Below are 12,710 nucleotides of genomic sequence, written 5' to 3' on the forward strand. Positions count from 1 at the left end.
TGAAACCCTGAGCACAGGCTGATGTAAGGGTTAGAGTCTGAAACCCAGAGCACAGGCTGAAGAGAGGGGTAGAGACGGAAACCCTGAGCACAGGCTGAAGATTGGGTTAGAGACTGAAGCCCTGAACACAGGCTGAAGAAAGGGGTAGTGTCTGAAACCCTGAGCACAGGCTAGAGAAAGGGGTTGAGACAGAAACCCTGAGCACAGGCTGAAGAGAGGGATAGAGACTGAAACCCTGAGCACAGGCTGAAGAACGGGTTGCGACTGAAACCCTGAGCACTGGCTGAAGAGAGGGGTAGAGAATGAAACACTGAGTCAGGCTGAAGAGAGGGGTAGAGACTGAAACCCTGAGCACAGGCTGATGAAAGGGTTAGAGTCTGAAACCCAGAGCACAGGCTGAAGAGAGGGGTAGAGACGGAAACCCTGAGCACAGGCTGAAGATTGGTTTAGAGACTGAAGCCCTGAACACAGGCTGAAGAAAGGGGTAGTGTCTGAAACCCTGAGCACAGGCTATAGAAAGGGGTTGAGACAGAAACCCTGAGCACAGGCTGAAGAGAGGGGAAGAGACTGATACCCAGAGCACAGGCTGAAGAGAGGGATAGAGACTGAAACCCTGAGCACAGGCTGAAGAACGGGTTGCGACTGAAACCCTGAGCACTGGCTGAAGAGAGGGGTAGAGACTGAAACACTGAGTCAGGCTGAAGAGAGGGGTAGAGACTGAAACCCTGAGCACAGGCTGAAGAAAGTGATAGAGTCTGAAACCCTGAGCACAGGCTGTAGAGAGGATAAGAGACTGATACCCAGAGCACTGGCTGAAGGGCGGGGTAGAGACTGAAACCCTGAGTACAGACTAAAAAAGAGGTAGAGACTAAAACCCTGAACACAGGCTGAAGAGAGGTGTAGAGACTGAAGCCCTGAGTATAGGCTGAAGGACTGGTTGAGCCTGAAACCCTGAGCACTGGCTGAAGAGAGGCTTAGAGACTGAAACCCTGAGCGCAGGCTGAAGTGAGGGGTAGAGACTGAAACCCTGAGTACAGATTGAAGAACAGGTTGAGACTGAAACACTGAGCACAGGCTGAAGAGATGAGTAGAGACTGAAACCCTGAGTACAGGCTGAAGAGAGGGTCAGAGACTAAAAACCTGAGCAAAGGCTGAAGAGAAGGGTAGAGACTGAAACCCCGAGCACAGGGTGAAGAAAGGGGTACAGACTGAAACCCTGAGCACAGGCTGAAAAAAGAGGTAGAGACTAAAACCCTGAACACAGGCAGAAGATAGGGGTAGAGACTGAAGCCTTGAGTTTAGGCTGAAGGACTGGTTGAGCCTGAAACCCTGAGCACAGGCTGAGGAGAGGGTTAGAGACTGAAACCCTGAGCACAGGCTGAAGAACGTGTTGCGATTGAAACCCTGAGCACAGGCTAAAGAGAGGGGTAGAGACTGACACCCCGAGCACAGGGTGAAGAAAAGGGTACAGACTGAAACCTTGAGCACAGGCTGAAAAAAGAGGTAGAGCCTAAAACCCTGAACACAGGCAGAAGAGAGGGGTAGAGCCTGAAACACTGAGTCAGGCTGAAGAGAGGGATAGAGACTGAAACCCTGAGCACAGGCTGAAGAAAGGGGTAGTGTCTGAAACCCTGAGCACAGGCTGTAGAAATGGGTTGAGACAGAAAGCCTGAGCACAGGCTGAAGAAAGGGGTAGAGTCTGAAACCCTAAGCACAGGCTGTAGAAAGGGGTTGAGACAGATACCCTGAGCACAGGCTGAAGAACGGGTTGCGACTGAAACCCAGAGCACCGGCTGAAGAGAGGGGTAGAGACTGAAACCCTGAGCACAGGCTGAAGAAAGGGGTAGAGTCTGAAACCCTGAGCACAGTCTGTAGAGAGGGGAAGAGACTGAAACCCAGAGCATAGGCGGAAGAGAGCGATAGAGACTGAAACCCTGAGCACAGGCTGAAGAAAGAGGTAGAGACTGAAACACGGAGCACAGGCTGAAGTAAGGGGTAGAGACTGAAACCCTGAGCACTGGCTGAAGAGAGGGGTAGAGACTGAAACCCTGAGTACAGGCTGAAGAACGGGTTTAGACTGTAATCCTGAGCACAGACTGAAGAAAGTGGTAGAGACTGAAACCCTGAGCACAGACTGAAGAAAGGGGTAGAGTCTGAAACCCTGAGCACAGGCTGTAGAAAGGGGTTGAGGCAGAAACCCTGAGCACAGGCTGACGAGAGGGGAAGAGACTGAAGCTTAGATGACAGGCTGAAGAACAGGTTGAGACTGAAACCCTGAGCACAGGCAGAAGTGAGGGGTAGAGACTGAAACCCTGAGCACAGTCTGAAGAAAGGGGTAGAGACTGAAGCCCTGAACACAGGCTTAAGCAAGGGGTAGAGACTGAAACCCCAAGCACAGGGTGAAGAAATGGGGAGAGACTGAAACTCAGAGCACCGGCTGAAGAGAGGGGTTGAGAATGAAACCCTGAGCACGGGCTGAAGAACAGTTTGAGACTGAAATCCTGAGCACAAGCTTAAGAAATGGTTAGATTCTAGAACCCTGAGCACATTGTGAAGAAAGGGATTGAGACAGAAACCCAGAGCACAGGCTGAAGAGAGGGGTAGAGACTGAAACCCAGAGCTCAGGCTGAAGAGAGGGGTAGAGACTGAAACCCAGAGCACAGGCTGAAGAGAGGGGTAGAGACTGAAACCCTGAGTACAGACTGAAGAACAGGTTGAGACTGAAACCCTGAGCACAGGCTGAAGAGAAGGGTCGAGTCTGACACCCCGAGCACAGGGTGAAGAAAGGGGTATAGACTGAAACCCTGAGCACAGGCTGAAAATAGAGGTAGAGACTAAAACCCTGAACACAGGCTGAAGAGAGGGGTAGAGACTGAAGCCCTGAGTACAGGCTGAAGGACTGGTTGAGCCTGAAACCCTGAGCACAGGCTGAATAGAGGGGTAGAGACTGAAACACTGAGCACAGGCTGAAGAGAGGGGTAGAGACTGAAACCCTGAGTACATACTGAAGAACAGGTTGAGACTGAAACCCTGAGCACAGGCTGAAGAGATGGGTAGAGACTGAAGGCCAGAGTACAGGCTGAAGGACAGGTTGAGACTGAAACCTTGAGCACAGACTGAAAAAAGAATTAGAGACTAAAACCCTGAACACAGGCAGAAGAGAGGGGTAGAGACTGAAACAATGAGTCAGTCTGAAGAGAGGTTTAGAGACTGAAACCCTGAGCACAGGCTGAAGAAAGGGGTAGAGTCTGAAACCCTGACCACAGTCTGTAGAAAGGGGTTGAGACAGCAACCCTGAGCACAGGCTGAAGAGATGGGAAGAGACTGAAACCCAGAGCACAGGCTGAAGAGAGGGATAGAGACTGATACCCTGAGCACAGGCTGAAGAACGGGTTGCGACTGAAACCCTGAGCACTGGCTGAAGAGAGGGGTAGAGACTGAAACACTGAGTCAGACTGAAGAGAGGGGTAGAGACTGAAACCCTGAGCACAGGCTGAAGAAAGTGATAGAGTCTGAAACCCTGAGCACAGGCTGTAGAGAGGATAACAGACTGATACCCAGAGCACTGGCTGAAGGGCGGGGTAGAGACTGAAACCCTGAGTACAGACTGAAGAACAGGTTGAGACTGAAACCCTGAGCACAGGCTGAAGAGAAGGGTCGAGTCTGTCACCCCGAGCATAGGGTGAAGAAAGGGGTACAGACTGAAACCCTGAGCACAGGCTGAAGAGAGTGTTGAGACTGAAGCCCTGAGTATAGGCTGAAGGACTGGTTGAGCCTGAAACCCTGAGCACAGGCTGAAGAGAGGCTTAGAGACTGAAACCCTGAGTGCAGGTTGAAGTGAGGCGTAGAGACTGAAACCCTGAGTACAGACTGAAGAACAGGTTGAGACTGAAACCCTGAGCACAGGCTGAAGAGATGGGTAGGGAATGAAACCCTGAGTACAGGCTGAAGAGAGGGGCAGAGACTGAAAACCTGAGCAAAGGCCGAAGAGAAGGGTAGGGACTGAAACCCCGAGCACAGGGTGAAGAAAGGGCTACAGACTGAAACCCTGAGCACAGGCTGAAGAGAGGGGTAGAGACTGAAGCCCTGAGTATAGGCTGAAGGACTGCTTGAGCCTGAAACCCTGAGCACAGGCTGAAGAGAAGGGTCGAGTCTGACACCCCGAGCACAGGGTGAAGAAAGGGGTACAGACTGAAACCCTGAGCACAGGCTGAAAATAGAGGTAGAGACTAAAACCCTGAACACAGGCTGAAGAGAGGGGTAGAGACTGAAGCCCTGAGTACAGGCTGAAGGACTGGTTGAGCCTGAAACCCTGAGCACAGGCTGAAGAGAGGGTTAGAGACTGAAACACTGAGCACAGGCTGAAGAGAGGGGTAGAGACTGAAACCTTGAGTACATACTGAAGAACAGGTTGAGACTGAAACCCTGAGCACAGGCTGAAGAGATGGGTAGAGACTGAAGGCCAGAGTACAGGCTGAAGGACAGGTTGAGACTGAAACCTTGAGCACAGACTGAAAAACGAATTAGAGACTAAAACCCTGAACACAGGCAGAAGAGAGGGGTAGAGACTGAAACAATGAGTCAGTCTGAAGAGAGGTTTAGAGACTGAAACCCTGAGCACAGGCTGAAGAAAGGGGTAGAGTCTGAAACCCTGACCACAGTCTGTAGAAAGGGGTTGAGACAGCAACCCTGAGCACAGGGTGAAGAGATGGGAAGAGACTGAAACCCAGAGCACAGGCTGAAGAGAGGGATAGAGACTGATACCCTGAGCACAGGCTGAAGAACGGGTTGCGACTGAAACCCTGAGCACTGGCTGAAGAGAGGGGTAGAGACTGAAACACTGAGTCAGACTGAAGAGAGGGGTAGAGACTGAAACCCTGAGCACAGGCTGAAGAAAGTGATAGAGTCTGAAACCCTGAGCACAGGCTGTAGAGAGGATAACAGACTGAAACCCTGAGCACAGGCTGAAGAGAAGGGTCGAGTCTGTCACCCCGAGCATAGGGTGAAGAAAGGGGTACAGACTGAAACCCTGAGCACAGGCTGAAGAGAGGGTGGAGACTGAAGCCCTGAGTATAGGCTGAAGGACTGGTTGAGCCTGAAACGCTGAGCACAGGCTGAAGAGAGGCTTAGAGACTGAAACCCTGAGTGCAGGTTGAAGTGAGGCGTAGAGACTGAAACCCTGAGTACAGACTGAAGAACAGGTTGAGACTGAAACCCTGAGCACAGGCTGAAGAGATGGGTAGGGACTGAAACCCTGAGTACAGGCTGAAGAGAGGGGCAGAGACTGAAAACCTGAGCAAAGGCCGAAGAGAAGGGTAGGGACTGAAACCCCGAGCACAGGGTGAAGAAAGGGCTACAGACTGAAACCCTGAGCACAGGCTGAAGAGAGGGGTAGAGACTGAAGCCCTGAGTATAGGCTGAAGGACTGCTTGAGCCTGAAACCCTGAGCACAGGCTGAAGAGAGGCTTAGAGACTGAAACCCTGAGTGCAGGTTGAAGTGAGGCGTAGAAACTGAAACCCTGAGTACAGATTGAAGAACAGGTTGAGACTGAAACCCTGAGCACAGGCTGAAGAAAAGGGTACAGACTGAAACCTTGAGCACAGGCTGAAAAAAGAGGTAGAGCCTAAAACCCTGAACACAGGCAGAAGAGGGGGGTAGAGACTGAAACACTGAGTCAGGCTGAAGAGAGGGATAGAGACTGAAACCCTGAGCACAGGCTGAAGAAAGGGGTAGTGTCTGAAACCCTGAGCACCGGCTATAGAAAGGGGTTGAGACAGAAACCCTGAGCACAGCGTGAAGCAAGGGGTACAGACTGAAACCCTGAGCACAGGCTGAAAAAAGAGGTAGAGACTAAAACCCTGAACACAGGCTGAAGATAGGGGTAGAGTCTGAAACCCTGAGCACAGGCTGTAGAAAGTGGTTGAGACAGAAACCCTGAGCACAGGCTGAAGAAAGGGGTAGAGTCTGAAACCCTGAGCACAGGCTGTAGAAAGGGGTTGAGACAGAAACCCTGAGCACAGGCTGAAGAACGGGTTGCGACTGAAACCCTGAACACCAGCTGAAGAGAGGGGTAGAGACTGAAACACTGAGTCAGGCTGAAGAGAGGCGTAGAGACTGAAACCCTGAGCACAGGCTGAAGAAAGGGGCAGAGTCTGAAACCCTGAGCACAGGCTGTAGAGAGCGGAAGAGACTGAAACCCAGAGCACCGTCCGAAGAGAGGGATAGAGACTGAAACCCTGAGCACATGCTGAAGAAAGAGGTAGAGACTGAAACACGAAGCACAGGCTGAAGAAAGGGGTAGAGACTGAAACCCTGAGCACTGGCTGAAGAGAGGGGTAGAGACTGAAACCCTGAGTACAGGCTGAAGAACGGGTTTAGACTGTAACCCTGAGCACAGACTGAAGAAAGTGGTAGAGACTGAAACCCTGAGCACAGGCTGAAGAACGGGTTGAGACTGAAACCCTGAGCACAGGCTGAAGAAAGGGGTAGAGACTGAAACCCTGAACACAGGCTGAAGAGAGGGATACAGACTGAAATCCTGAGCACAAGCTTAAGAAATGGTTAGAGTCTACAACCCTGAGCACATTCTGAAGAATGGGATTGAAGCAGAAACCCAGAGCACAGGCTGAAGAGAGGGGTAGAGTCTGAAACCCAGAGCACAGGCTGAAGAGAGGGGTAGAGACTGAAACCCAGAGCACAGGCTGAAGAGAGAGGTAGAGACTGAAACCCTGAGTACAGACTGAAGAACAGGTTGAGACTGAAACCCTGAGCACAGGCTGAAGAGAAGGGTCGAGTCTGACACCCCGAGCACAGGGTGATGAAAGGGGTACAGACTGAAACCCTGAGCACAGGCTGAAAATAGAGGTAGCGACTAAAACCCTGAATACAGGCTGAAGAGAGGCGTAGAGACTGAAGACCTGAGTACAGGCTGAAGGACTGTTTGAGCCTGAAACCCTGAGCACAGGCTGAAGAGAGGGTTAGAGGCTGAAACACTGAGCACAGGCTGAAGAACGGGTTCCGACTGAAACCCTGAGCACAGGCTGAAGAGAGGGGTATAGACTGACACCCCGAGCACAGGGTGAAGAAAGGGCTACAGACTGAAACCTTGAGCACAGGCTCAAAAAAGAGGTAGAGACTAAAACCCTGAACACAGGCAGAAGACAGGGGAAGAGACTGAATCCCATAGCACAGGCTGAAGAGAGGGATAGAGACTGAAACCCTGAGCACAGGCTGAAGAAAGAGGTAGAGACTGAAACACGGAGCACAGGCTGAAGAGAGGGGTAGAGACTGAAACCCTGAGCACTGGCTGAAGAGAGGGTTAGAGACTGAAACCCTGAGCACAGGCTGAAGAGAGGGGAAGAGACTGAAACCCAGAGCACAGGCTGAAGAGAGGGATAGAGACTGAAACTCTGAGCACAGGCTGAAGAACGGGTTGAGCCTGAAACCCTGAGCACAGGCTGTAGAAATGGGTTGAGCCAGAAACCCTGAGCACAGGCTGACGAGAGGGGAAGAGAGTGAAGCCCAGATGACAGGCTGAAGAACAGTTTGAGACTGAAACCCTGAGCACAGGCAGAAGTGAGGGGTAGAGACTGAAACCCTGAGCACAGTCTGAAGAAAGGGGTAGAGACTGAAGCCCTGAACACAGGCTTAAGAAAGGGGTAGAGACTGAAACCCCAAGCACAGGGTGAAGAAAGGGGTAGCGACTGAAACCCTGAACACAGGCTGAAGAGAGGGATACAGACTGAAATCCTGAGCACAGGCCGAAGAGAGAGGAAGAGACTGAAACCCAGAGCACCGGCTGAAGAACAGGTTGAGACCGAAACACTGAGCACAGGCTGAAGAGAGGGGTTGAGAATGAAACCCTGAGCACGGGCTGAAGAACGGGTTGAGACTGAGATCCTGAGCACAGGCTAAAGAAAGGGGTAGAGAATGAAAATTTGAGCACAGGCTGAAGAAAGTGATAGAGACTCCAACCCTGAACACAGCCTGAAGAGAGGGGTAGAGACTGAAGCCCTGAGTACAGACTGAAGAACAGGTTGAGACTGAAACCCTGAGCACAGGCTGAAGAGAAGGGTCGGGTCTGACACGCCGAGCACAGGGTGATGAAAGGGGTACAGACTGAAACCCTGAGCACAGGCTGAAAATAGAGGTAGCGACTAAAACCCTGAATACAGGCTGAAGAGAGGGTTAGAGACTGAAACACTGAGCGCAGGCTGAAGAGATGGGTAGAGACTGAAACCCTGAGTACAGACTGAAGAACATGTTGAGAATGAAACCCTGAGCACAGGCTGAAGAGATGGGTAGAGACTGAAGGCCAGAGTACAGGCTGAAGGACAGGTTGAGACTAAAACCCACAGCACAGGCTGAAGAGAGGGGTAGAGACTGAAACCCTGATCACAGGCTGAAGAGAGGGGTAGAGACGGAAACCCTGAGCACAGGCTGAAGAAAGGGTTAGAGACTGAAGCCCTGAACACAGGCTGAAGAGAGGGTTAGAGACTGAAACACTGAGCGCAGGCTGAAGAGAGGGGTATAGACTGACAACCCGAGCACAGGGTGAAGAAAGGGGTACAGACTGAAACCCTGAGCACAGGCTGAAAAAAGAGGTAGAGACTTAAACCCTGAACACAGGCAGAAGAGAGAGGTAGAGACTGAAGCCCTGAGCACAGGCTGAAGAACGGGTTCAGACTGAAACCCTGAGCAGCGGCTGAAGAGATGGGTAGGGACTGAAACACTGAGTCAAGCTGAAGAGAGGGGTAGAGACAGAAAACCTGAGCACAGGCTGAAGAAAGGGGTAGATTCTGAAATCCTGAGCAGACGCTGTAGAGAGGGGAAGAGACTGAAACCCAGAGCACAGGCTGAAGAGAGTGATAGAGACTGAAACCCTGAGCACAGGCTGAAGAAAGAGGTAGAGACTGAAACACGGAGCACAGGCTGAAGAGAGGGGTAGAGACTGAAACCCTGAGCACTGGCTGAAGAGAGGGGTAGAGACTGAAACCCTGAGCACAGGCTGTAGAAAGGGGTTGAGACAGAAACCTGAGCACAGGTTGAAGAGAGGGGAAGAGACTGAAACCCAGAGCACAGGCTGAAGAGAGGGATAGAGACTGAAACTCTGAGCACAGGCTGAAGAAAGAGGTAGAGACTGAAACACGGAGCACAGGCTAAAGAAAGGGGTAGAGACTGAAACACTGAGCACTGGCTGAAGAGAGGAGTAGAGACTGAAACCCTGAGTACAGGCTGAAGAACGGGTTTAGACTGTAACCCTGAGCACAGACTGAAGAAAGTGGTAGAGACCAAAAACCTGAGCACAGGCTGAAGAATGGGTTGAGACTGAAACCCTGAGCACAGGCTGTAGAAATGGGTTGAGGCAGAAACCCTGAGCACAGGCTGACGAGAGGGGAAGAGAGTGAAGCCCAGATGACAGGCTGAAGAACAGTTTGAGACTGAAACCCTGAGCACAGGCAGAAGTGAGGGGTAGAGACTGAAACCCTGAGCACAGTCTGAAGAAAGGGGTAGAGACTGAAGCCCTGAACACAGGCTTAAGAAAGGGGTAGAGACTGAAACCCCAAGCACAGGGTGAAGAAAGGGATAGAGACTGAAATCCTGAACACAGGCTGAAGAGAGGGATACAGACTGAAATCCTGAGCACAGGCCGAAGAGAGAGGAAGAGACTGAAACCCAGAGCACCGGCTGAAGAACAGGTTGAGACCGAAAACCTGAGCACAGACTGAAGAGAGGGGTTGAGAATGAAACCCTGAGCACGGGCTGAAGAACGGGTTGAGACTGAGATCCTGAGCACAGGCTAAAGAAAGGGGTAGAGAATGAAAATTTGAGCACAGGCTGAAGAAAGTGATAGAGACTGAAACCCTGAACACAGGCTGAAGAGAGGGGTAGAGACTGAAGCCCTGAGTACAGGCTGAAGGACAGGTTGAGACTGAAACCCAGAGCACAGGCTGAAGAGAGGGTTAGAGACTGAAACCCTGAGCACAAGCTGAAGAAAGGGGTAGAGTCTAGAACCCTGAGCACATTCTGAAGAAAGGGATTGAGACAGAAACCCAGAGCACAGGCTGAAGAGAGGGGAAGAGACTGAAACCCAGAGCACAGGCTGAAGAGAGCGATAGAGACTGAAACTCTGAGCACAGGCTGAGGAGAGGGGTAGAGACTGAAACCCTGAATACAGACTGAAGAACAGGTTGAGACTGAAACCCTGAGCACAGGCTGAAGAGAAGGGTAGAGACTGACACCCCGAACACAGGGTGAAGAAAGGGGTACAGACTGAAACCCTGAGCACAGGCTGAAAAAAGAGTTAGAGTCTAAAACCCTGAACACAGGCTGAAGAGAGGGGTAGAGACTGAAGCCCTGAGTATAGGCTGAAGGACTGGTTGAGACTGAAACCCTGAGCACAGGCTGAAGAGAGGGTTAGAGACTGAAACCCTGAGCGCAGGCTGAAGAGAGTGGTAGAGACTGAAACCCTGAGTACAGACTGAAGAACAGGTTGAGACTGAAACCCTGAGCACAGGTTGAAGAGATGGGTACAGACTGAAACCCTGAGCAAAGGCTGAAGAGAAGGGTAGAGACTGACAACCCGAGCACAGGGTGAAGAAAGGAGTACAGACAGAAAACCTGAGCACAGGCTGAAAAAAGAAGTAGAGACTTAAACCCTGAACACAGGCAGAAGAGAGGGGTAGAGACTGAAGCCCTGAGTATAGGCTGAAGGACTGGTTGCGCCTGAAACCCTGAGCACAGGCTGAAGAGAAGGGTAGAGACTGACACCCCGAGCACAGGGTGAAGAAAGGAGTACAGACTGAAACCCTGAGCACAGGCTGAAAAAAGAGGTAGAGACTAAAACCCTGAACACAGGCAGAAGAGAGGTGTAGAGACTGAATCCCAGAGTATAGGCTTAAGACTGGTTGAGCCTGAAACCCTGAGCACAGGCTGAAGAGTGGGTTAGAGACTGAAACACTGAGAACAGGCTGAAGAACGGGTTGTGACTGAATCCCTGAGCACAGGCTGAAGAGAGGGGTAGAGACTGACACCCCGAGCACAGGGTGAAGAAACAGGTACAGACTGAAACCTTGAGCACAGGTTGAAAAAAGAGGTAGAGACTAAAACCCTGAACACAGGCAGAAGACAGGGGTAGAGAATGAAACCCTGAGCACAGGCTGAAGAACGGGTTGAGACTGAAACCCTGAGCACAGGCTGAAGAAAGAGGTAGAGTCTGAAAACCTGAGCACAGGCTGTAGAAAGGGGATGAGACAGAAAATCTGAGCACAGGCTGAAGAAAGGGCTACAGACTGAAACCCTGAGCACAGGCTGAAAAAAGAGGTAGAGACTAAAATCCTGAACACAGGCTGAATAAAGGGGTAGAGTCTGAAACCCTGAGCACAGGCTGTAGAAAGGGGTTGAGACAGAAACCCTGAGCACAGGCTGAAGAAAGGGGTAGAGTCTGAAACTCTGAGCACATTCTGTAGAAAGGGGTTGAGACAGAAACCCTGAGCATCGGCTGAAGAGAGTGGAAGAGACTGAAACCCAGAGCACAGGCTGAAGAAAGAGGTAGAGAATGAAACACGGAGCACAGGCTGAAGAAAGGGGTAGAGACTGAAACCCTGAGCACTGGCTGAAGAGAGGGTTAGAGACTGAAACCCTGAGCACAGGCTGAAGAAAGGGGTAGAGTCTGAAATCCTGAGCACAGGCTGTAGAAAGTGGTTAAGACTGAAACCCAGAGCACAGGCTGAAGAGAGGGGGAGAGACTGAAACCCTGAGCACAGGCTGAAGAAAGGGTTAGAGACTGAAACCCAGAGCACAGGCAGAATAGAGGGTTAGAGACTGAAACCCTGAGCGCAGGCTGAAGTGAGGGGTAGAGACTGAAACCCTGAGTACAGACTGAAGAAAGGGGTAGAGTCTGAAATCCTGAGCACAGGCTGTAGAACGGGTTGAGACTGAAACCCTGAGCACAGGCTGTAGAAATGGGTTGAGGCAGAAACCCTGAGCACAGGCTGATGAGAGGGGAAGAGAGTGAAGCCCAGATGACAGGCTGAAGAACAGTTTGCGACTGAAACCCTGAGCACAGGCAGAAGTGAGGGGTAGAGACTGAAACCCTGAGCACAGTCTGAAGAAAGGGGTAGAGACTGAAGCCCTGAACACAGGCTTAAGAAAGGGGTAGAGACTGAAACCCCAAGCACAGGGTGAAGAAAGGGATAGAGACTGAAATCCTGAACACAGGCTGAAGAGAGGGATACAGACTGAAATCCTGAGCACAGGCCGAAGAGAGAGGAAGAGACTGAAACCCAGAGCACCGGCTGAAGAACAGGTTGAGACCGAAAACCTGAGCACAGGCTGAAGAGAGGGGTTGAGAATGAAACCCTGAGCACGGGCTGAAGAACGGGTTGAGACTGAGATCCTGAGCACAGGCTAAAGAAAGGGGTAGAGAATGAAAATTTGAGCACAGGCTGAAGAAAGTGATAGAGACTGAAACCCTGAACACAGGCTGAAGAGAGGGGTAGAGACTGAAGCCCTGAGTACAGGCTGAAGGACAGGTTGAGACTGAAACCCTGAGCACAGGCTGAAGAGAGCGGTTGAGAATGAAACCCTGAGCACGGGCTGAAGAATGGGTTGAGACTGAAACCCTGAGCACAGGCTGAAGAGAGGGGTAGAGACTGACACCCCGAGCACAGGGTGAAGAAACAGGTACAGACTGAAACCTTGAGCGCAG

Source organism: Carcharodon carcharias, chromosome 11 (assembly GCF_017639515.1).
Source record: "Carcharodon carcharias isolate sCarCar2 chromosome 11, sCarCar2.pri, whole genome shotgun sequence".
NCBI classification, from domain to species: Eukaryota; Metazoa; Chordata; class Chondrichthyes; order Lamniformes; family Lamnidae; genus Carcharodon; species Carcharodon carcharias.